Source organism: Passer domesticus, chromosome 7 (genome assembly GCF_036417665.1).
Source record: "Passer domesticus isolate bPasDom1 chromosome 7, bPasDom1.hap1, whole genome shotgun sequence".
Classification (NCBI taxonomy): Eukaryota; Metazoa; Chordata; class Aves; order Passeriformes; family Passeridae; genus Passer; species Passer domesticus.
Genome location: NC_087480.1, coordinates 47739682 through 47764128, shown reverse-complemented (window position 1 = coordinate 47764128; position 24447 = coordinate 47739682). Strand labels below are relative to the sequence as shown.

At 39.7% G+C, this 24447-nt stretch overlaps 1 protein-coding gene across 8 annotated transcripts in view; it reads right to left on the bottom strand.

The window, feature by feature from the left end:
* Window positions 1-24447, bottom strand: part of LOC135305114 (uncharacterized) — a 494456-nt gene that overhangs the window by 26101 nt on the left and 443908 nt on the right. For 2 of the 8 annotated variants that reach the window (XR_010366400.1, XR_010366404.1), the window contains 2 exons: window positions 7675-7790; window positions 1892-2029 (listed from right to left, as the gene is read on the bottom strand). The exons of 2 other annotated variants lie outside the window; for them this stretch is intronic. The gene's annotated coding sequence lies outside the window, so the exon portion shown is untranslated. Of the gene's footprint in view, window positions 1-1891; window positions 2030-7674; window positions 7791-8722; window positions 9004-14223; window positions 15628-24447 lie in introns of those variants that run through there. 4 more of the 8 variants (XR_010366398.1, XR_010366403.1, XR_010366397.1 and 1 more) reach the window with 4 other exon arrangements.

Below are 24447 nucleotides of genomic sequence, written 5' to 3'. Positions count from 1 at the left end.
ACTTCAAAAGAACTTGAATCAGTCCACGGCTACACTATATACAAATTAAAATAATTGATTTTTTGGCAGCCTTTTAAGAGATCTATAAATTAAAGGGATTTCTGATACATTTTGAGGAGACTTTATTTCATGTCAGCTTTCAGAGTGCCCTCCCTCCTAGAGCTGAAAGTCAGCCACAAAACCAGACAGAGCCTCTCATTTACTCTGCCCTCCTGATTCAGGAGTCAGTGGATCTCCTTCAGGAACGAGCATGGTTGGGCATGGGTCCTGGATCCCTGCCAGTTTTGTACCCTTCTCTTCCATTTCTGCTTTGAGAACTTTACATGAAGAAATAGAAACTGCCCCAAACCCACCCCTCTGACGAGTCAGTTTCTCTCCTTTTCTCCATTAGCAGAAACTGATTCCCTCACCCTGTTTGTGTTGCACCTGGGCTGTCCCCATTCTATGCTCTGATGGCAATGGGTTCAGTTCTATCTGTGATGACCTAAAAATAGCACTCAATTAACATTGCATTTCAAGAATTGGAAAATTTCCCAGAAGTCCATTCTTTTTTTCTTTTTCTGTTTCATTACATTTTACAGTAATAATACACAAGCCTGTAGAAAACATGACGGGTAATGAAAAAATGTAATTAATATAAGCAGTGTAAAGCATTTTTTTTTCCCTCTGTTGTCCTTGCAGAAAATTACTGCTTTAAACTGAGCAGGATGTGAAAATGCATAAAGCAAACAGTAATATGCTGTGGTTTGTAAATATCTTATGCAAAATAGTTAAATCAACTGCTGTTTATTTTTCTTACTTTGTGTCACAAGCTCTTACTTTCTTTTTGTTTATTACTTTTTTCATTCGTTCTCTTTTGGGGGTTTGCTCTCTTTCATCTTAAGAAAGTCACTGACTTAACTATGTTTTTTTCTGCTACAGCTAATTCTTCTCACCATCTCCTCCTGTTTGCTGGCTCTGAAATGCAACATAGTCTGCAAAAGTGTAGTGAGCCAGATCCTCACTATACTGAGGATCTGCCCTCCTTGTTTCGAGCTTAAAAAAAAAAGAAAAGAAAGCACTCTTATGCTACAAACAAACAAGTAATTATCCCAAATCCTACAACAGCATTATGATTAACTAGCATTCCTGACTATTACTGTAGGATTCCACACTGTTTTAACAATGCTGCCCGGTCACAGTTTGGGAACAGGCTGTGAGCTATACACACACAACATTAACTAGCATGGCACAGTATATGCCATCTCTCCTTGGAATATTTCTCTCTGGCTATCTGTAGAACTTGTAATACCCAGCAATATCTGAAGGTCACAGCAGAGTTTCTGAGCTGAAATACAAAACAGCATTCCAAACACATCTTCTGTGGCCAGACAAGAAACTGCTTATGGTTTTTTTTCCCTCCCCCCTCTGCACAGCTGACATCCAACATTAGTTATTGTTTATTTTTGTCTTGTTCCTGGTTCTAAAGGTTTCCCTTATGGCCCTGATTTATGTGAACTTTCAGATATCACTCAGGGCTTTTCTGCCTCGTCCCCTCTGATGTAGCTGGTTCCCCTGTGAAGGTAGGTTTCCCCAGCTGAAGATCTGTTCCTCTCTCCTGTGGCATTCTGTGCAGCCATTTGGAGTCCCAGATGTAGGAAATGAAATAATCCACGCTCATACAGTCATGAAAGTGCCCATCTGGCACACAGGAACATCACGCATTGGAAGCACACAAGCGTGAGCTCACTTTTGTTATGGCATTTCATAAACAGAGATGCAGTGAGCCAGCAAGTCAGGTCCTTTGGATAATAACAATTGTCTCCATCACACATTGTGTTTAAAAAAATAGGGAAAGAAAAAATCAAGACAAACTGGAAAAAATTTGCTCTGAGAAGAAATTTCTACTTACAAACATTTTTTTTCCCAGTGTCCTGCTGTACTTATACCTCTCTGGCTCTCTCCACTCTCTATGTAGATTTAAGACAATGGTGACAGTTGAAACATAGCCAGTTAACTCTTAGTTAGCTCTGAAATCACCTCTTCCTCACTGTTCAGTTAAAGGAAGAAACCATTAGATCATACTTACAAAAGTGAGTCCTATAAAAACAAATTGCATGTTACTGTTTTCTTATCACTACATAAAATTCACAGAAACAGTCTAATAAATGACCTCACCACTCAATTTTGAAGTATACAAATTAAAGACAGCAACAGATAAGCCAAGAGAGATTAATGTACAGTGTGTGTGCCTGTATGTGTGTGTTTCCATGCCTCTTTGAGGATATACCCATATGCTGTTGACATTCAACCTCTGGAATTATAATTAGGGAAAAAGGCAGATGTATAAATTCATCTTCCTGGGCAGCATATATATGTTGCACTAGTCCCTGATTAATTCAGTACTTGAACACTTGAAGACATTTACTCTAAGACAAAAGGTTTCTGTTGGGATATATTGGCTAATAAAGGGGTAGAATATAATGAAACAATGAACAGCCCAGAATGATGGGCTAAATTCAATACAAGTAAGCAAAAATCAAGATTATTTATACTATTTTAGCTTTGCAAAGTAATTGAAAAAAACATCCTCGGCATTTTGTTGGATGTCATTACATGCTGTAAAGAAATCTTGGGATGTAATAAACTTCTCAAAACCCCCACCATTAGTTCTTCTGACAGCACTGGATCTTCAGAGGGATTGCTGCTCAAAGGAGTGAGATTTTTAAGGTCAGGAAAGAGCAGAAAGAGGTGTCAGGTCTCCTAAACCATTGCTGGAAAACGACGCCCATTCCAAAATGGGGGCATGGGCCTGCCAGGGACAGAGGCCTACTGTTGTCATCTTATTGAAAAAACTCCATACCTTCTTGGTGATTTCTCATGGGCAGATCCTCACAGTACTAACTCCTTCTTCCTCACAGCATTGCCAACAAACCCCAACTAACTTCTGGACCAGCCAACCTACTCTTTACAATACCCACCCTAATTGGATCTAGCTGTGGCCTATTAAGGGCAAGCCTGTTCTTAATTCTTGATAATTAGCACAGCTGTAACTCCTTAGGGCTGAGATTACCTTCATCACTATCTCTATTCTCCTACATTCCATCCATCCACAGCCTGCCACTCCATGGTTTATGAATATTATAAATTATGGATAAGAGTAAAAGAAAATAGTATCTGAATTTTACATGACCCAGTTTTGTATTGTATTTGGCAAACAATATCTTGTCCAGTATATTTTAAATACTAAGTGCTAAGTTAGGAAAACAATGAGATGTTTGTAAATATGATAAACCATTCCAATATACTGTTTCCCATTTGAAAAGTCATTTGTGCAAGAAATGATTATTGACCCATAATATGTAAATTATTGAAATACAGAAATTAATATTTGGGTCAACTCATGTCTTTTTCAACCATGAAATGAAAAGCTCAGTGTTCACATTCCAATTCATACATGAAAGCATTGCAGCACTATTACTTGGCTATTGTATTAATTTATTATTGTCTTAGTTAATGACATACAGTTACATCTCTACTTTCAAATGAGGAGGAGGCATTGTATGCCACAGTAATGTTTCAACCCAGGATGTCCCCTATTCTGGACACTTTACTTGTGACAATAAGCCAAATTCGGAGCTGATATGGAAGCAAATAAACAGCAATGCCACCACGAAGGTGGTTTTAGCCCTAATACACCTTAAAGGTTGCACAGGGAGGACTGGCTCCTGCAGTGCAGCTCCTCTGCTCTGCCTGGGCTTGATACTCATCTCCTTCACTTGAGTTTTACCCAGTGTGATTGCAATTAATTCAGAAAAATAAACAACACAGGATCAGTGAATTTAGTGCTGTGAGGTAGTCCTCATTCTAAGGGTTTTGTTTCTGCTCCCTCCTCCTTTTCCCTGAGTCATGGCGAGTCTGTGGGAGTGTGGGGTTTCTAACTGCACTGTGGGAGTACTCCTTCTTCCTGAGGGAGCTGCAACAGGCCCCTCAGCCCAAAGTGACTTTCATTCCAGGGAATTCATTCAGTCCTCATGAAACATGCCAGGTTGTGACCCCAGAGACTCAGGTGCTCTCTGTCTCCCCAGAAGGAGTGTGCAAGGCCTAGAGCAGCAGGCCAGCCTCTGTCCCCGGCGTGGCAAAAGGCAGCCTGTGAGCCTGTGGTGAGGCACCTCCCCAGCCACTCACAGCAAAGGTGCCTCAATAAGGCTGTCCATAAGGGCCAACCCTGCAAGCTAGACCTGCAATATATTTGACTCTTGGACTATTATCCATTACATTTCAAATGCATTGGCTACCAAGCTTAGCTGGATTGAGTCTGACTTAAGATCAACCATCCAAATAATTCATTAGTATCCTATAAACTGTGTGCTCCATCTTTGTGGCTTTTTATGCAAAAGTAAACACCGCCTCATTCTTTGTGCCATCAGGTATTGTATCACTTGATGGGTCTATCTCCTTAAAGAGATGCATAATTTAAATACAAATAAATGTATGAGTGAAATCCATGTAGAATGATATTCATGACAGACAAAATGAATGAGGAAGAGACGGGCAAAACAATTTAGATAATACCCAAAAGCAAAGCGTCACAGCTAAATCAGGATTAACCCATGAAGCATGATGTGTTTCATGAAATGACTTTGGTATAGTCTAAAATGACAATGACTCAAATGAATTAAGAAGGGCAGCATTGCATCAAGTTTGCTCCAGTGTTCAAACATGTTACACACGTACTAGATCATGACTACAGGAAAGAGCCTGATTTTTTTAGTTAAAATTATATATTATTACATATGCACATATTTCAAAGACAAAACATTTTTTAAAAATTATTTTGCATAAAACTATTTTATATTACAGATAGAAATTATTTTAAGCAGCTTTAAAAGGCCATAGACTCAGCTCTACATGGCTTGCAAGATAAGGTAAAGAAAACCACGGTAAAAGGGCATGTTTGGGTGGTGAGGAACAAATGTGGTATCCCAGCACCACATAAAATGGTGGTGAAAATGAAGCAGTGGTAATGGTAGTGGTCAGTGATGTCACTATTGCCCTCATGGTGTGATTTAGAAACTGCCCCCACTGGCCAGCTGTAGGAGAGGGGTAACATACTCCTGGTCCTGCCCAATTAATCATCCTCTGGTTTTCATAGTCTCTGGTGCAAAAGGCAGACCCAGATGACTAATTCTGGCAATAGAGGCCCTGCTTGTCAACAAGACCTCCCTTTGACAGAAGTGTGATTTGGTTTTAATTTTCTTTCAGCCCATTCATTTATTTGAGGCTAATGGCTGACATGAATCATAGCGTTAGAAGGGAGAAGCACGATTTGTACTAGCAGCCTAAAAGGGATGGCATGTCCACCAGGGATGGCAGGAGCAGAGGGTGCAGTTTCTTGATGCTTTGCACACAGGAGCCAGGGATTGGCAGAGAGAACTCCAAACTCAGGGTCCTGCCCTGCTCACAGGGAGAGCAGCACCAGCTGAGAGCCAGCCAAGGTGTAAGTGGAAAGTGGTGCTCCCTTGCAATGGATTCGGTGGGAGCCTCAAACTGACAAGGTGATGATTACTGTGGCCCCAACCAAGTGCAGCCTTTGTTTAACTTTATTACTATGAGTAAGCTAATTGACGTCACTGGGCTTGCGTGCTTAAAAGTTCTGGCTGTGTTAAAATACTTGGTGGGCCAGGGAAAAATGGGTGTTTAGCACCTTGCTGGGCACAGTCTGGGACAAGCCCTGACCCTATGCAAAGCGGGTGTGCTCAGTCCGTGGTTGCACCGCCCCATGCTCCCCACAGCCCCATAATGGCTGGGCATTGCCTAAATCACAAAACACGTTGCACCGAGGCAGACAAAACTAACAACAAAATTAGCAGGAGTCAGTCCAGCTGACTCTGTAAGAAGCTTTCAGAGTTTCAAAATCAATCTTGAATTTACCTCTAACCTTGAAAACAAAACTAATTGCAGAATGTAAGACTCCCTGAACATGATAGGAAACTTGATAGGAATACCTAGGAAAAAACACATACACTTTGGATAAACCCCCCATTTTAATTGTATCAATTCTGCCAATTAATGATAATGGAAGAGCAGCCCAATTAGCTAAATAGCTAATAGTTTTATCAAGCAGAGGCTGGCAATTTAAAGCAAACAAATTCATTCTAATTTTATCCCCTTGCACACCAAGATGTTTAAAGGATAATGGGGGATCCAATAAAGGATATTGCTGAAATAGAGCTACATTTAAATCACCTAATGGCTTTAAGAGTTTTACCCCAATTAACAAAGAAGAAACATGAACATCATTCAGTGACTTCCAGCATAATCTTCATTAAAGAAAATCTTCATTAAAAAATAACATATCCTCCAAGTAAGGGCAAAATGGAAAACATCACTGACTTTTCCCTTAAAAACAGTGACTTCTCCCAAAACAAAGGCTCCTCTGTAACAGCAAAAGTATCAGAGAAAAAAGACTCTCATGTCTAAGCCTCAGTATATAAATCATCTTCAAACTGTGGTCATTAGTTTTAACATAACAGTGGATTTGAATAAAGGAGATTGACCTATCTAACATATTTAAGACCAAATCCTACTGTTACCTAAATCTGAAATAAGTTAAGGCTATTGAAGAGAATCAAAAGCCTTTTCAAAACCAATAGCCAGAACAAATTCTCCATGATCATAATTTTGAGGATAAAAAATCCATTAAAGTGATGTCTTTGATTGCTATTAATGAAGCAATCTGGAATAAATCCAGAGTGATCCATATGGATAATCGAATCTCTCATTTTCTCACATTTTACAGATTTGGGCTCTGATTTATGTGACAGTGATGGGCAAAAGGCTCTTTTCCTTTTGACTCTGGGCTGCCCAGCCTGGACAGCTGATGGCACAGTCTCTAAAGGGAGCTGGAAGAACAATGAACTCGATGCTCAAAGAAAGAAGAGCTCAAATAAATCTACTTCCAGTCTCAACCATATATCCCCAAATATCTCGCCTTCACTGCAGGTCTTGTGAAGGTTACCGTGGGCTGCAGGAACCACCAAAGTGCTGCTAATTAACTGGCACAAAGCTCCCTCCTTCCTCAATACCCCCCTCATGGCTCAGAGGTACTTGGCACTCTCACTGCCCTGCCAGGCTCAAGCAGAGACAGGGATGTCACCCACAGGGCAGAGGTGGCCTCCAGAAAAGCCCCAGGTAAAGCCTTTAGCTGAAGATTAGCTGCTTTTGGGGGAAGGTAGAAAGACTTTCCCTTCATTGTTAAGCTCTTGTTTGTCTTGTTTGCCCAGTCAAGCAGGAAGAGATTTAGGCTTCTCTCTTTTTTTTTTTTTTTTTTTTTTTTTTTTTTTTTTTTTTAAATAATGTCATGAACTCAGAGACAATGAACTCCCCTCATTCCTGGAGCTGTGACCAGGTCACCCTACCTAGAAGCAGGGTGGGTGCAGGAGGAGCCCTTTTCTTCCCTCTGCCACCCACAATGCTAACCCCAAAGTTTTACTGCTCTCCTTCTCTGCCCTTCTCCTTTCAGACAGATGATTCCAGCACCTCATCCCTCAGCATCAGTTTTATGGCTTCTGGATATATCCTGGCAGGCAGCAGTCTCTCCCTCCCCTACATGCCCTGCTGCCAGTCAGATCACCTCCATGAGCCAGCCTGCCTCACCCCTCCATCTCTTCTCCCACAGGACTGTCATCTTACCTGGTACCTTGGTTTCTCTTGCTAAGCTGACCATCCATAATCTGGTTCCCTTGGATTCACTGAAGAATTTGCCACTCATCCCAAATTTTGAAAATTTCATCAGAAGACCAGTAGTGCTAGAAAGGAATAGAAAGTTTTCATTTGTAACTTGGCTTTTTTGCTGCCTGTAATCTCTCTCTAGGGTAGGTGCCAACCTCCTTCACCTTTCCCTTTCCCTAAAGTCAGAATTGCCTGTGTCACATCCTGCAAAATCCTCCTGACCCCATGCCACAAGGTCAGGACTAGGCCCCCCATCTCTAAGCAACACTGCCTCAGTCAGAATTCAATAATGTACTTGTATTATATGACCTGGTAGGAAGTGATTTTTATTTTAGATTTCAAGCAAGAACAAAAAGTGTTAGACAGCAGGTCAATACACTTTGTACAGATATCACACTATATTTTGAAATTTCACCTTCATTATAAGCCTAAACTATCTTTGAGTGAAATTTAATTTCACAGGTGTAACAGCTCCTTTTCCTTCTAATCTACTGACTGCACATTGAAGGTGAAAGCTCATGGGTTCAGGTTTTTTTATGTACTTTTATCCAAAGCAGACGTAGGAAGGTCTTTAGAAGTCTGATCTATATGTAAGGAATAGTTACTAACAGAACCATCTGCCTCTCAAATAGATGAAATTATATATAAAACTTTCCCTCTGACTTCACGACCAGCTGACAATCTCCTGTTGCTCCTACTCTTGCAACTCTTTTCTGCATTTAGTTGCCACTAAAAGATATGCAACTCCAAGCTGGTTTCTTTTACAAGTGCTGCATCTATCATGTCAGTCAACATGGATCCATGTGTCAGAGGTGTCACTTTGTAAAAGGATGCCCTTGGGTGACCAGGGTCAGTAAAAACTGCAGGTTTTCCTTATCACAGTGCAATTAGGACAGAAGCTGTCTCCTTTTCAGACTCACTAAAAATCAGGTAAACAGAAAAACCTAAGATCAAGAACACAAGGCGAAAAAAAATCCAACTATTCCAATATTTTATGTCTGATAATTACCAGTAGTCGATGTTCAGAAGGAGAAGTGTAAGAACAGGCCAGATACTGAAGTTTGGCCAGTGTTATGTACCTGTGGCCTAGGCAATCTTGTTCAGACTTGGGCAGCATGTAGTGAGATTACCAAAATCTTCAAGCTAGACTGGAGGCCAGTTGTTGACAATTCTTGAGGGTATATAGAGATTACTGTTTTAATGTTAGAGTACAATTATTTTTTCCTACTTTTTAGCGATCTGAAATTATTTCTGCAGCTCATTTAAATGATCTTCATTGTTCTTTATTGCCCACAGACCTTTTCCTCAAGCTCTTTAATCAGCTTGAATCTGAGAGGCGAAAGCAGACACTTTACCATGAGCTTTTTAGAACTTTTGCTGACACAGTAGCTCTGGACACACCTGTGAAATGTTCAGACAATTGTTAGGAAAATTGGGAGAATTGAAGAAGTTGAACCAGCAATGGCAACATTAATATTCTCTACTAGTGATGGGAGAGAACAACCAATTCCCTATCAACATATGCCCTTGCAGATGGGTGTTTCTAAGAGCAAAAGTGCTAAGCCCTGACATTTGCAGGATGGTGTGGAGATTGTAGAGCAGGCTTCAGGAAGTTTACCAGCCCCAGCTGGGTGATAATCTACAATGGCCACAGTACAGGTAGACATCTAATTTGAGGAGTATGCTTAGACAAGTATTTGGGAGATTCATTAATGAGATTTGACCTGGAAAGCACAGCATCTTTCATCTGTATGGAGGCAGTGAGTAAGATGGAAGGAGCATTTGGGGTGGATGATTCAGCCTGCTGAGCCCACCTGTCATGGCTCTGACAGGGAAGAACCTTTCCCCCATGAAGTAAAGCCATCAAAAGTTAAGAGGATTTCTTTGCAGCCGGACAGGGTAAAAGAAGGAATATGTGAAATTTTCTTCCCAGGGCTGTTAAGAGTCTCTACTGGCAAAACTAATGGGCAATGTAGCAAATTGTAGTCATAGTATTTTTTTAAGAAACCAATGCCACTAGTCAGTTCTGGGACACAGATTGAAAAATATAAAAGCAGTTATGAATTCCATTAGCTTTTTTGAAACCAAAGGAATTTTACCACCAGGGAACAAAATCTGCTGCTAGTTACAGTGATCCAATTTCAGTAAAGCTGACGGAACAACTACAGAATTACTAGTACTAAAGCAAACAGAACTCCTACTTATTCAGGTACAGGAAGAATCTGCTCCAAGCCTCTGGAATGCATGTTAGGCTGTGATGAACAGATATAACCACAGAAATAACCACCTCACTGTGTTCAGTAAGAGCAAGGAAGAGATAGAAACCTAATTTGTGATGTTCTACCCCTTAAAAAGAAACCTGAACACACAGCTTATTTTTATAATTAAATGTGTTACCTGAAGAACAGTTGCACACACTCATTTGCATAGGATTTGGTATACATCTGTGCTCTTCAATAGATTATTCCAAACCTTGAGTATTTCCTATAATTAATGTCAATATGCTTGGCTTATTTGTTATAAAAGAAAAGAGTTTCTAATTAGCCTTTTTGATGTGCAAAACTTCAGTATTTCTCTCTAGTGTTTTTCAGATCATGTTTTTTATTTTATACTACTAAGTGATAGTAAGACTTAAGACTAATTCTGAAGATGGTTTAAATTGCATGTATGTGATAACTAGGCCTTGACCTGGCATCACCATGGGGTGAGGTTCTCCTGCTATGAGCAATGTCAGAAGTCCACAAAATACCAACTGGCCTTGTGACAAGTCAAATATTGCACATTCCTATTAAATTCAACCAACACTTTGCATATTTCCCTTTATTATAGTGATATACACAATTTACCTTTAAACCCAAGCAAACCCTACTTGCCTTCACTGAACCTCAGGAGAGTCTTTGGGAAGAACAAAACCTTCACAGCACTGCCATTCAGAGGCTTATCACAACACACCAGGGACACAAGTAAATCTCAAGCAGTAGAAAAGAGTACAACTGTAGTGAGCTGCCTCGATGTAGCAATAAAGAAGGTCGAGATGGGCATTTTTTTTACACCAGTCAGCCCTGCAGATAGACCAGACAAATTAAGAAGTTTTTGCCAAGCCAAAGGATAGGTTGTGTCAGCAGCAAATAACAGGGGGGTGGAAAGTGAAGTGTGCAGACTCCTATCACTTACCTCTCTTTTTCCTGGGAGGAACTTAGCACTGAATTTACATTTACGTAAAACCACGGCACAAGATTGACTGGATGCCTATCAGAAGCAATTGGAATATTTTCTTTTTATTTTGAGTCTTGAATTAAACTAAATGAGAACAGAGCAAGGCCTGGTCTGTGGAGGCATACAGAAAAAAAAAAAGTGCTTCTCTATTAAATTGGACATCCAAAGCACTTTACCGAATGCTGAAACAAGATGTGAAATTCCATGACAATCTCAGGTTTTCTTTCCTGTGCAGCTTTCATTTAACACAAAGAGGCTTATTTTGCATATCATGGGGCCCTTGATCCTGAGCATTAAATATAATAGCTTCCCTAGAAGCTTTATAGCCTTGGCAAGACAGTATAGATTGGCCTTGTTGGTTGATTTGTTAATTCAAACAAGAATAGCACATTTCTAAAACTTTGGCCAAATTAACATCTTTTTGACTGTTCCAATGAGCTGATATCACAGTAGAAACCTGGAAGCGGTAGTCAAGTCTTTGATGATTTATTTAGTAGGAGTCATCTTGTAGCTAATTGTCTGCAATTTTTAACCTCATTCATGTGCACTGCTGATTCTTCTTCCAGCATCTGCAGTTTTCTCCTCAAGCTTTCTTACATCTCTGTATGTATCATTTCCAGATGGCAACTCAACTTCATCACAGTATTTTTATGAACTTGCCAAACCACATTCAAGATCTTCAGACTCAAAAGTAAAAGATAAAATCATCCTCAGAGGGCACCTCACCCTTCTGCACCCAGGCACATGAAAAAAGCAGAGCTTTAGGCCCTGACATTTACATTAATGATGAGTCACAGCATAGGGTTCTTTGGTTTAGGTTTTTTGGGTGTTGGAATTTTCACCTTTCCATTCTTCTCCTGGATTTCCCTCCTTGAAAACATATCAAAAGAGAGCAAATACTGGTGTACCATGTTTTCTGTTTGTACTGCATAAGTTACCATCTCTGTAGTGCTGGCCCCAGCGACATGCATACCGTCAGTCACTGCAGATGTACCATAGGAAGAATGAGGGATGACCAGGCAGGGAGGTTTTGGCTGGGAGTGCAGCAGACTTTCACACCACATTCACAGTAAATCTTAGCAGAGATCAGAATTAACTCAAATGCTCAAGATATTTGATGGCTGTAACCTAGATCTTCCTGGGTAAGTTCAAAGAAGAATCTGACTCACTGTTTGGATCTGTTTCCAACATGGTTTAAGGATTGTCCTGATGTCTGGTAAGTCATAAAAATATAACAGTTCTAGTCACATTCTGGTTAATCTCATGTGATTCTTCAAGAGATAGAAAGTGCTTCCTGGTGGTTCTCTGCCTTCAGTTATTCCAGTGCATGACTCAGCAATTGTCAGGTGTCTGTTTTGGGGTGGTTTTATGCCATGAGTGAAAGAAGGGCTCTTTATGCCTGGTTTCTGTCTCCTATTTGTATGTTTATGAAGAAGACTGAGTCCCTTGGGACATGGAAGATACTCTATTTGGGCAATATTATTACCATCACCTACGATGATCCATGCCTGTGGGAAGATATTTTTAAAAATAATAAGTTCCATTTTTCTAATGTAGCTATTGTTTAAATGTAAAATATAATTACAGTATCCACCCAGGGTGTATGTTGCTGTGTAATTGTATAATACTACATCTAGATGACTGTTGGCATTCTACCTATGAACTTAACCACACCCAGGAATGCTGGTATTGCACAATTACACACATCCTGTTGACTAATTACATAATAATTAGTATTTTTAGCATTCAAAGATGCACTCAAGTCAGTTGTGCAAGATTTATGTCACTGCAAATTAAAGACAAAGAATAACAAATATATCTAGTAAACAAGGCTGTCCAGATAGCTTACTGAGCCTGGACAGAGTTTCCAGCAAATAGCATGTAATACTTCATACATAATTTTAAAATGTAAGACATTTTATACATGTTTGGCAGAAACCCCCTCTCCCCCTTACTTTGGGTTATACCTTTTTTATAAAACTGTTGAAGTAATTTTGTATTCAAAACAGAATTTCTGTAGTCTGTCTCCTGAGTTATGACCACTTATCATGACCAGAGATAATTTTTGGCTGAAAAGGCACTGTGATGTGCCTAGGGAAGGAAGATTGTTCTTTACAATGGCAACTCTGGAAGGAGTCTGGGAAATGGACTTTTAGTTAGCAATTAGTCACAAAATATCCCAAAACCTGTTGTTTTAAGAAAGCGCTGCTGAGTAGTCCTTGCCACTTGGATCTGGAACAGATTTTCCATAAGCCTGAGTGGAGTGTCTTGATCCGGTCTCTTGGTTCTCATGATGTTGATGAGAGACTGGATGAGAAGTCTGGCTCACCATTTGGATTTGGGGATTTAAGATCAGAGGCTTTTTGTTGCAATCTTGTCTTACATGTACTTAAAAAAATGTTTGTGTAACGCAACTTCTAAACTTGTTGTTAATCTTAATTCAGTCAAAATTTACAGAAGGTGGCACAGAGGCCAAGCCCTGGGTCTTGCCTAGGGCACAGTTTGATTAGCTGCAATGCTCCAAGTGGATTAAGTATGATGTTTCAGAGTGTTTCTGGCCTGCCATTGCTAGTTTCCCTGGAACCCTCAGCTGTGCACATAGACCTTTATGGTGAGAAAGATGGAAAATATAGACTATGTTCCCACCTCTAACTGCGTTTGTGAAGCAAAAGAACAAAAGATATTCTGCACATAGCTTCATTTTTTTTTTTCTCGTAATGAATTTGATTTCTACCTTGTCAGTTACTGAGGCAGCAAATGATTTCAAGACTGAAAACAAACCACTCCCCAGGAGTTTCTGTTCGGACTGTTTCTCTTTTCATAGGCCAAAAGGTTATAGTGCAAGAGCAGTTTCTTTCAGCTACTCTGAAGAGCAACTTTTTGCTAGCATGTTAAAAATCGGTATTTTAGTCTGAACATTTGCCCTTGCCAGGCAGTTACTTTCTAGTAAACCAGCACTTCTATAAAAGCAAAGTGGGGCTGTTTGGAAGGATAGTGATGTGAGACTGCGGAAATAAATGACATTGTTCAGTTTAGGGACACGTGCAAGTTGCTTCATAACTGCCCCTTAAGCCTTAGCAACCCCTCTACCCCAAATATCAGCAATAAAGTCAGGGCAGTACTGCACTTCTTTGCTGCTGGCAGACACTTAAAAAGAGGCCAGATTTCTGAATTTGTAATTGGGACTCCTGTTACTTCTAAAGGCTCTTTTATGTTCACTGCTTTCTTGCCTGGGGTGCTTTACCCATGACTGGTAGAGAAGAAATATCAGAGGGACAGGGCAGCCATCCTCACCTGTTTACCTTGGTCAGCACTGGCAAGCAAACAGCAACCTGATTTACCACTGAGAACCAGCCTTTCCTCTGAGAGCAGTTACTTGAAAAACTGTTCTTTGAACATAAGGCCACAGTTGACATGATTGGTCAAATCCCTCTTTTCCCTTCTTTCCTAAAGAAAAAAACAAAGCCACAATCAATCTACACACCCTGCTATTTTCCTCCAACAGAAATGCTGTGGCTCATCTGCATATATGATGAGCAGTATTTCATTATTGAAAATAATCCATAACAAAAAATTGCACCTGGCCAGAAACCTAAGACCAACTTGTTTCCTGATGTGATTTTAAATGGCTGAGATATTAAACACTGAAAAATGGGGTTTATAATAGAAGTACTGACAGACTATTAACTATAGCAGTGCTGCTCTAATAAATGAAATAGCCTGTCGTAATCTCTAATTCATAAATATGCAAATACAAGGCAGAGGATTTGCTCCAAAGGATGTCTCTATAATTTTAACTGACCTTTACTGATACTAAATGAGCCTGTTGCTTCTGGTTTTGTGCATTGAATAGAAACTACAGGGAATCCTGTCTCTTTACATCCAAGGCCCACTTCAGGTCCCAGAAGTGCCAAAGGCACTTGCTACCTTCAACAGGAAAAATGTGGCCCCAGAACATCTAAAATGTGAGACACCTGGCATTAAACTGAACTCCTGACTGTACTTGATTTTAATTCTGTTCTCATCTGTGTTAATTATTATTATATTAATTCTTCTGTTTGGGAGAAATTAAGCACACATTTGCCCCATGTGTCAAAGAGCTTGACCTGCCAAAAAGCACTTACTTGCTCAGTGATAAACAGACCATCAACACAATGATATAAATGTTGAATTTTAGCCAGTTTCCTGTTCTGCACCAAATGGAAGTAAATCCACTGACTTAATATTTAATAACCTAAATGTAATTTCTTTTTTCTGCCTCGCATTGCACAGTAAAGAATTGGATAGCTAGCAGTTTTGCAAATTCCCAACCCCTAATTATTTTAAGCTATTCATCCTGGTATCTGTCCATTGATGCTCAGCCAAATTGCCAGCAGGGGAGAGATCTGTCCAATCCAGGAGCTAAATGAGTCACTGAGAGTCAATCTGTTTTTTTCCCTTGCTGCTGGGATTTCCTTGGGTCCTGGCCTCTCTCTGCTCCAATCACACAGACACAGCTCCAGGCGTGGGTCCTCTTTGGCTTCAGCTGCCTCCTGTCTCCCGTGTCTGCTCTGCTCATCACAGCTGTTGATGGGCTCTCACCGGCTGGCCACAGAAGACCAATACTTCCACCACACTGCTCTTACAGCTCTTGCTCTGAAGGAAAATGAAGACATCTTGGCCTTGTTGAATTTGCTGATGAAGTAATACATCAGGTATCTAGACGGAAAGCAAACCACATGAATAAAATGTGTCATCTGGGTTAGATACTAATTTATTTGCCTTAAGTTCTGGGAACAATATCTGCAGTTTTTTTCCAGAGAATTCGGTTAAGTTCCATAGAAACTGAATACTAATATGATTTCTGTAGCATGGAAGACAAATAGGAAACAGAGAAAAAATAGACTCATCAGAAATATTAGCTGCTCACTATCAAAATATCTGACAATGCCACAAGTACAATTTATAAACAGGAACATTTAGAGCCTAACTTTTCACTAAAAAGCAAATTCCCTGCTTTCTCCCTTTCAGGGACAGGATTCAATTACACAAAAATATGCAGCAGACTTAAGGACTGCATGTAAGATTAAGATAACTGGTATTTCATGGTAAATGATTAAATTAGCTGACACAGTTTTATCCTGAACTTTGCCATTAAAACTGACATTTTTGTGCCATGCACATTGTAGGCTGCTGGTAATCTAAACTGCCTTTCTTCTTTCAAAGACTTTAAATAGCTGAAGAACTCTTGTTCTTTACTCTATTTGCAAATGTCTGGAAAATATATCTACAATATAAGAAGATGAAATAAGCACAGGACTCTTTTTTTTTTTTTCTTCATCTCAAAAATACCTTGAGAAAACAGCAAGGAGGTTCAAAATGTCCAGATTAAGCTCTGCAACATGCACTTTAATAAAGTAATTTATGTGACTCTACAGAGATGAGAACATGCTGTCCTCCTCATAGTGAGTGAAAATAGAGAAATGATAGAAGTCTCTAACTAAAAATTTAATTATTCCTAGTATACAATTTTAAACCACTCTATGATTATTCCTCTTCTTTTCAGTCTTGCTTTTTCATGATGGCAGGAATTATGGGAATAATTTTGATATAAACCAGATGTAGAAATGTATGGATGAAACATTGTCAGAGCTGGTTGTAGTCATTGCCCTTCAGTTGCGTTGGAACAACTCCCCTCCTCGGTGAAGATACTCAGTCTTCAAGCAAAGTGCAGGCACGTGTCGCTGCACACAGCAAAGACACGGCCAGTCTGATCAGAGACATGAACTATGAGAGAAGCACAGTTCCTGAATATTACACTGAGAGGCCACCAGAACAGGTGGGAAGAAAAGCCACAGAGGCACTGCAGAAAGGAAGAGAGGTGGCAGGACATACAGCCAGTGCATCTCTATGAGAGGCCAAGGGTGAGTATAAGCAGTGGGCTCTGGATAAAAGAGGTCTCATGGGCAGTTGGATGAACTTATTTCATTTTTATAGCTGTTTGACTTGTCCAGGGGTCAGAAAAACTCTTTGTCCTTTCTTTGTAGATACATAGTTACATAAAAGCAGTTTGTGACTCTCACAACACTTTCTCCTCATAATTAGTACAACCTAGAGTACCTCAAACTTTTAACCAGCCATGAAGTTCAAAAGAAGTAGCTCTAACAATACAAAAGCACAGGGACTAAAGTACTAGTCCAGAACAGTGGTTCAGCATGTCCAGTCTTTCAGAAACAGGATCCTTACACACTTGTGAATAAGATGCAAGAGGAATGACAATTATTATTACAGACTACCTAAATGGGACACTTAATTCCCCACCCACATGCTCCAGAATTTGAAGTTTTATGATGAAATCATGCATTAATCATATTATACTACTTTCTGTGCAGTGGTACAAAGATACAAGAAGTCTCCAAACATTGATGGTAGAATTTGGAGAGTAAAGACCTGCCTCTTTACATGAATTCTCTAATAGTAACCAAGGTCTCTGCTGGAAAAGGTAGTGGAAGCTCAACAAACACAAAAAAAAGATTGTGATTTTTATTCCAGAAGAGAATTTGACCCTTTATTCATAGTGCAGACTTATCAGAGGTGTGTGCATAACAGGGATGCTATGTAATTTTGCTGTGGCAAAATTTTTGGATACCTTCTTATCCATGAACAGTTGAGCAAGACTTTGGACTCTTTATATCTTGGATCACTTCTAATAAAGAAGAAGAAACACAGCTTTTTACACAGCACCTTCCCCAGCAGTTAAAAACTGCAGTTTATACAGCACCCATACAATCACACCATTATCATCAAAGCATGACTTTCATCCCTGAAAATCATAATGGCCATGAAGTCAAAGAAAGGCCCGCAAAGACAGTTTCATTGTCTGAGAACTCATGCAAATGTTGAACATGAATGAAACTCAATCTGATTATCAAAAAATCAAACCTGTATGATGATCTCACAATCTATGTTATTCAATTAAACTTCTCATCTCTCCTACATATTTTTTTGTCTTTTAAAAGATACAGCTACCTTTACTTTCTCTTTTTGTATTTTAAACTGAAAACCTTTCACAGCAGAGGTTCCATGAATCATCTAGCTTTCTTATTCCAAAATGTTTCACTGATCATCCATTATTAACTGAGTAAAATGAAGGTAGCTATGATAAATTTTGGTCTATCTCAAAGTATTAGAAAGGATATGAAAACATCTTGTTCATAGTGCTAACTTTTAGATGACATATGACAGTACAGGCCCAGTTTTTTCACTGTCACGTACAATGAGGTTCTTAACAACCCAATCACTTGTTATTACATTTTCCCCAATTCCTAGGCACTAACAGTTTCAGCCTGCTCTGCCACTCAGCAGAAACACATTCAAAGAATATAACCATGAAAGGACTGGATGTGGGTAACAGGAAGCCTATCAATATCAGAGAATAGGATAATAAAAACTGTCCAGTTCTTTTTGTAATTAATGTATGTTCCCTAAACAGTTCTACATACATCTATGCCTTGATGTGAATGCTCTGGAGAGGAAATAAGAAGTTTGTGGCTGCTCATTTTAGTGAGTCAAGATGCTGGATACAACTTGCTGCTTGTCATTTGGCTACCTAGACAGATGGGCTAGACTGAAGTCAGTGGGGCTGCTTGTGATGTACTCCACAACTGAACATACTTGGAAAAAGCTGTTATACTAATTTACTCATTTATATCTTAAAATGCTCTCAGTTTCTCTACAGCTACAACTCATCTTGGGTTCTCTACAGCCAGAGAGGGTCAGGCCTATATGTAAGAGAAGCAGACAGAGACAGAAGTTGTGCAAAGCTGGCCATGGACTTAATAAGAGCTTGATTCTGTACCAATGAAATCAACAGGAGTTTGGCTCTTGTTTGCAATGGGAGGTGGATCAACGTTTTATGCCAGCTGTTCCCTGCTGGGTAGGGATAATCCCTTTGAAACAAAATATTTAACTTGTTCTCACTCTGTTGTTGTAAGAAGGCTTCCCATGAATATGCTTTCATGAGAATTAAAAGGTGTGTCCATTTTTTTTCTCCAAGTATCACCCGCCACCCCATAGTATAGAGTTGCTGATCCGAAAAAAACCCCAAACCCCTCTACCTGCCATTAACATTTGTTAACTCCACATGAGTTTACAAAAGTGCCACAGAAATGAGTTACAGGATGGAACTGAGTCACCTGTTTGTTCTGCTGGCCATGACAGCACTTGTACTTTCCTCAGCCAGGAGATACAGAAAGGAAACATGTTAATTCAATCAGCTGCAATTGAAGTGGGATCCCATGGGCAGAAGTAAAATAACTGAGGTCCCTGCAGGCCAATAGAAGATGATAAAAAAATCCAAACTTGCAACAGTCATGAAGGAAGTAATGAATAACAGTGTGGGAAAAGTATCAGAGATGGGAGCTAAGGAAGGACAGTATTAACAATAACATCTTGTACGTGTGTCCTCCAGTCTGGATCTGAGTGCAGCATTTAGTCTCAATTGGTGTTTCTGTGTTTTGTTTTCATGTTTTACAGTGACAATGAGGTTCTAAAACATGGCTGATGCCCAGGTTGCTCTACAGATCAGCAGCAGCAGTGGCTCCTTCTAGTCCCTGCATGTGTTGGTCAAGTTCAAAAAGAATGTGAAAGTTGGGCCCATTTACACCAGCTCTCAGTTTGGTTCACTCCCTCTCACTCCTCTGGCTGAGGTCCATTTGGCCAACAAACCTGGAACATAAAGTCTGCTAGGTATTATAAAGCAATTATTTAATCTAAAAAGTATCTTTCACCTCATTCTAATAGGATTTCCATAAAATACAGAGTTCTCCACAATATCCAGGGAACTTTTGTTTACACCATAAACTATGACACTTCTTGAAGAGCTCTGGAAAACTCAAAGAGGGGAACGTTTCAGAGACAGAGCTGTTTGGCCAGGCAACCAGGGACTGAGCCTACTGTAGAGTTACATCCTGCAGAAGCAGGAAACGTATGGAATCATTTGAGCTTAAGAGACTGTGACATTTTTATAGAATGAAAGAAGTAACTGAGAGATACAGTGACAGAGCCGGGAGCTGCAGCTGGCTGGCTGTTCCATGGAGCATTCCCCTCATAGATTTTTATGACTCTCCTAGCCCTAATATTAAACACTTGACCTTTTTGTCAAATACTATTTTATATTATTAGGTTGGATGATTAGTTACTAAATATACCATCTATAGTAAATAAGAAATTGTGTAGTCAGTCTGATGCTTTTAGTCATAGACCTTTAAGGTATTGGTCCTTTGGCATTTAACATTAGAACACTGAGTGCTCTTATATTAAGTCCCTTGGTAAGCAAGAAGTGCACAGAACTTTCACATAGGGCAGAGGGGTTTCTGAGGCAGCATTACCAGAGTGGAGAATGCTGTAAACATTGCAAAGTCAGGGATTACTAGGAGCCAGCTGATGCTGAACAATACACCTTAATCTACAGCTTAGGAATAAGTGCATTTACTTTTTTAAATTCTGTAAACCAGAACTTTGCAAATGACTCTGCTCTGTGCCTCTCTCCCTGGGTAAACTATTCTATTAATCCTCTCCCTTCTCACAAGGAAAAAGGTACTAATGTTAGAAGCAGAATTAATAATTTGCTTTTTTACCTCAGCACTTCATACCCTGTTTTAGGAAACCCTGCTGCAAACCACTCCCTCCCATAAACCCCACCTCAAATATTTGGATTTAAAGGTATGTGGTTACATACAGGTATGTGGTTACATACAGCATGACCCTGAATTTGTGAATATTTGTATATAGTTTTGGATGACAAAAAAAGATCAAAAGTCTTCCTGGAACTAAAAATGGTTTTAATAGGATTGGATCAAAATGCTAGTGCAGAAACATCTATCACCCTTAGAGGACAAGCTGCATGAAGAAGAAAAAAGAGACTTATTAGTAAACACTGTGGAGCTTGTTTAGAAGAGCACCCCATGGAGTCCATGTAACATATTTATAGTGTACAACTTCAGTCTGGACATAGATTTATGATTTGGGTAAGTGATTCCTCATTACCAGCAAATGACAGAACTGCTTTATTTTTCAGCAGGCTGAGTCTGGTTCTGATCTCAGTCCTGAAATGTAAGACTGGTACAGCTCCAGTCATTTCTGAAGAATCATTGCTGCCTGATACCAAAGTTTCAGTTTGTCTACTGGATTTAATATGCCAGCTGCTCTAAATCCTTAAAAAAAGATTTCCTCTCTGTTAATACAGGATGGTACTTGTTAGCCAAGCAAAACCCAAGGACTCACCCATTTATGTGAGCAGAAGACGAGCAGACTAAACTGCAGGATTTTGCCTCAAATTTGCAGAGCTGTAATTATATTTTCTTTGATTACACACAAGTGTGATGGAGGCAGCCTATGCACAAACCAGATAACATGACCTTTCTGCAGTTTAACTTCTTGCTATTAAAACAGGCATGTTTGAGAACGACAAGAATTAGAAAAAATAGGAAAAAACAACCCTTCAGAAATCACAGTGTCTGAAAGGTTAATGAACAGTGAATTCTAGTCAGGAACACCACCATGTTCAAATAACTGCTGTCCACTTTGGTCTTTAATAATGACAGCAAAGTATGAAGCTGAAGATACTCCACTGCAGTAAAGCATGGTTATTTAGCAAACAAATACACTCAAAATAAACTGCTGGAAGCCTGCTGTGCTCCAGCATCTGCCAAACTGAGTTTCTCCTGTCTTCTCTCTTTCCAGATGCCCTCTGTGTTGCTTACTTCACCCCTTGGCACACAACAGTGCAATGACATGTGACAATGTGAGGTTCAGGGCAGCTCCTAGTCATTGCTTCCAGAATGGGAATGAGCCAGGACTCCTCCACAGTCCTGAACAACACCAACTTACAATGGTGGGGCTTCAGCAGCTGAGAATTTGCTCCCCAGGCATCATACAGATATTTGCTGATCCCAGGAAGCCACAGAAACCTGGTTGCAGGCACAGCAATCCCACCTGTTAGATGTCTCATTACAGAAGTGTGTGTTCAAAGCCTTAAACACTCAGTCCTTAATTACAAGATATATCTCTGCAGCACAGGACAACAACACTGAGAGAGCTTTTCTGGCCTAATCACAAGAATCAGCACATAACTGTTTATCTCAGTGCTTTCCTCCCAGTTACTACACAAAACTTGTTGAACCCACCTGCCTGAGCTACCTTTATACTTCAAAGAAGTTTACATCTGCCCTAGCTGGGGATCTAAACTTCTGAAATCTATAGGCAAAGTGATGACTAATTCAAATGCCCTTTTATATATCGATCTTGTTGTAAGTATAGTCAGTCTTTGGCCATGTTCAGTTTCCACGTCACTAGGTGCAGAAATGGGCATGCAGCAAGAAAAGCAGCAACAAAGAACAGATGCAGTAGAAGAGTTTTGCCACATATAAGATATTAAATAGGGGGTTTTTTGCTGCCACTCCAACCCTTTGGTCTATGCTACTGACATAAAGGAGATAAAAAAAGGGTTTGTTAGAACACAGCAGGTTCATTTCCACCATTTAAGAATTTGGCTCAAGAAGTAAAATCACTCTTTACACCACAGCTGGCCTTGGTTCATTGGTTTTCTTACATTACTTAATCCCTTTGCTAAAGAAAATGCATTCTAATTCTATATAATTGCAATATTGCCTCGGCTTTTGAAGTCCATGGAGCTCTTTCAGGACTACATGAGTGCAGAGGAGAGAAAAAAATATAAAAACTCGTTATAATGTCAGTGCTTACAGCAGAGAGCTATATTTGTGGAAGGCTTCTGTAATTCTCTGGACTGTTTAAAAAAATAGAGTGGTATATGTATAAACCAGTTTCAAACACATGATAACATTTGGCATCCTATCCACTTATACCCTAAATCAGTAATTTTCTAGTCTGTGTGGTTTATCAGAGGACTTCAGTAGCAGCATTTTACTGCACAAATTCCATTAGCTGTATCCATGAAAAGCCACTCCTAAAACGGTGTTACAATGATGAGTTTTTCCCAAACAAGTTCAAGTGAAATAATGGGTGTTGAACACAAAAGTTCATAGCAGGAAGTTGGTAGCAAAGCTGCAAAGAAACTTGGCACCAAGATGCAGGAGGCGAGACCACAACAACTCCCTCAGCTCAAATCCATCCAAAATTACTTAGCTGTCAATCACAAAGTACGACAGAAAATTCTTGTCAGTAGCTAGTGGACATTAGCCAGATATCTGTAAAAAATGATGTGATTTATTCTCATTGAATTGAAATTAGGAAACTGCAAGATTTCACTGAATCTGTTTGTTGTCCCATGAATGCCAAAGCATGCCATGCCTACTCTCCTTTTTCTTCTATCTGAAGGATTGTGAACCTAAAAACATCTGCTGGCTTCTTTGATGCAAAACCTTTCTCTTGAGAGTGAGGAAACTATTCCACATAATGAGAAATCAAAATTCAGATTCCACTTCTAGAAGAATATTTCCCAGTTACACCATTTTGTTCTCATCCTGCATGGTTTTCAAACACAATTTACCAATTGTGATATATCTTACAACCTCCCATAGTCAATCAGACTTGTGGATGTTTGCCCTCTTCTGTATTACCTGAGGACATTAAATGTTTTAGTTGGTATAGAACTAACACACAGAGATTTCTGATATAAATGGTTATGACCCTTGGCCAAAACATATGTTTTAGCTGTGGGTTTGTTTTGCTGTGGCTCACCATTTTTTCCATTAGCAGAAAGGATAACACAGGCTACATTTGCTGAGAAGCAGTTTTCTTATAAATCAGGCCAAAACACAGTGGCTTGGCTTCTTCATCTAGGATCTTCAGGTCTGCACTGCAACCAGACATGTCCCAGGTACCATCTGCCCATCTGTGCAAATGTCAGCACAGTTACACCACTGCAGCCAGGACGTCTTGAGAAAACAGTTAGTCATGCTGAGGAAGTCTCATATCCTCGGTCACAAAGTTCTAACGATAATTATAATGGTTCTATAGCTCAAAAAATGAGAACATGCATATATAAGGACGAAAATTTGACACATGGGAAGCATAAGGTGTTATAAATACAGTTGCTGGTATTAACACAATGTGTTATATTCTAAAAAGCAAAGCATAGCAAATATGTCCTTTCAAAACACAAAAGCACAAGCTTTGCCTTTATCCACTGATGTTTCTAAGCTATTTATGCTCAGTCCAGCTCCTGTCAGCTTATCACAAGCTGCATGTTTTCATTTCAATCTACTGCACAGCATCACTTCAGCTCAGCTGGCATCTCTTAGAAGAAAACAAGATGGATTTCACTCCTTTGCTTCACATCTACCCTACATCAATTCCTGTACGTAGAACTCCCTTTCTCTCTGTAACAGAAACAGAGGGATGATGGTGGGCCAGCTTCAACACCTTACTCATCTATCTCCTTCTCTGCCCAGGCACCTGTCAGCCTCCATGGTTTTGGTGCAAAATGCACCATTTTTCAGGCCTGAACATTTCACTGGAATGGTTTATGTCTTATTCACCAAATATCGCAGTAGGGAA